The sequence below is a fragment of the Empidonax traillii genome, unplaced genomic scaffold (assembly GCF_003031625.1).
Source record: "Empidonax traillii isolate 1590-97213 ecotype Southwest subspecies unplaced genomic scaffold, ASM303162v1 scaffold6778:size9928, whole genome shotgun sequence".
Taxonomy (NCBI): Eukaryota; Metazoa; Chordata; class Aves; order Passeriformes; family Tyrannidae; genus Empidonax; species Empidonax traillii.
Genome location: NW_020961971.1, coordinates 8,294 through 9,928, shown reverse-complemented (window position 1 = coordinate 9,928; position 1,635 = coordinate 8,294). Strand labels below are relative to the sequence as shown.

The following is a 1,635-nucleotide window of genomic DNA, read 5'->3' as shown; positions in this document are numbered from 1 at the left end:
TACAGGTGTAAAGCTATTATTAGGTTCAAGCATTGAGATTCATAGTCAAATAAGCTGACCTTATTTGTTTCACTTGCCAGTTCTCTATTGCAAGGAGGCATCAGCTTCCCCTCTAGTAGTGATCTCGGCTTCTCCTCAACTAATGCCTTTTTACAGAATTTTGAGAAATTTAGAAGTTTAAAAAGTGGAAAAGGGAAAGGACTCACATCATGCCTAAGCTGACTGAGAAGAAAATTTGTTTTGTAAAGTCCCAGTCTCTAGGCTGGTTTCCTGCCCAGCTTTGAATGAGGTTTTGTAAATGACAAACATGCAAACCCAGAAAGTAGCATAAATATACACCTATTGCTTTTCTGTTACTGTTTTTTTTTCCTAATGAATTTTTGCTAGTCATATACTTGTGGAACATGATATTATACAGTGTAAGAGAGAAGGACTGTTTACAGTCTCCAGAAGGCACTACTGTACATTGAGGAGTCAGGCTCAAAACCCAGAGTGTGAGGAAAAGAGAAGTGAGGCTTTACCTGGGACTCTGCCTGAAGGCTGCGAAATTCATTTGGTATGTTTCTTGATAACTCCTCATCACAGGGTGTTTTGAACAGCTGGTCTTGGCACTCTTGTCCTCTATCTTTACAGACGAGATCCTTTAACCGGCTGTTCCCGCTGGCTGCACACACGTAGAAGTCGGAGCTGAGCAGGGCCACTGCTATCCAGGTGAGTGGAGCCACCAAGGCTTTGGCTGTCACCAGCACCAACACCTGGCAGAATTGGGCCCAGGTTCCCGAGAGGCTGCAGTCACAGCACTTCTTCAGAGGGCAGCTACCTGTCAACAGGCGCCATATCCTGGTGTTCACCATGTAGCCAAGCAGAAAGAGGATGAAGGCAGGCACTATGAGGAAGAAAGAGCCATACAGCATGTTCTCAGAATTGCAGGGACACCTGAACACCACAGAAGAGAAGATCTCCTCACTGGCAGCTGTCAGCAGGGACACAGTGCTGTAACCCAGAACAGTTTTGTGGCGGTTGTAAAATTCCAGTACCTTACGTAATCTCTGCATTTTCTGCCTTCTCTTACTTTGAGGAGAGCAAAATCTCCACCAGAAAAGGACGAGAGAGAGTTGAGAGTCCTGGAGGTCTCACAGCTTAGAGAAGCTTGCAGAGCTTTCACTTTCTGTTGGTGGTGGTGATGCAATGAGGCAGAGAAACAACTCTCCTTAGAGAAAGGAAACGAGCATGTGCTCACTGCACAGTATCAGGGTCAAGCAGAAGTCACAGTGCAAACCCACTCCAGTTTCAACAGCAAGACAACAGAGAGCATTATTTCTATAAAAATAATTTGTGTTTGTCCATATATGCATTGTAGCTAGTAATGGCTTCCATCTCATCATCTTTTCAGTGAAGCTTTTCAGTGAGGTACCAGATTCAAAGTAGGAATAAAATGTGAGAAAACCACACAGAACTGTATACAGGTTTTTATCCTGACTTATTATTAGCAATGCAATATGGCTTGTTCTCTTACGGAAGGAAAACTCAGCAGTAATCATGTTAATATTTCAAGATAATCAGTCTTTTTTGAGTTGTTAGAGCAAATTATCCAGTGCACACATCGCAATGACCAAGGAAATGATTCCCACTGAA

General features: G+C 43.3%; 1 pseudogene; it reads right to left on the bottom strand.

Annotated features, from left to right (window-relative positions):
• Positions 1-521: 521 nt before the first annotated feature.
• On the bottom strand, positions 522-1,144 carry LOC114073515 (annotated as a pseudogene).
• Between the last annotated feature and the right edge of the window lie 491 nt (positions 1,145-1,635).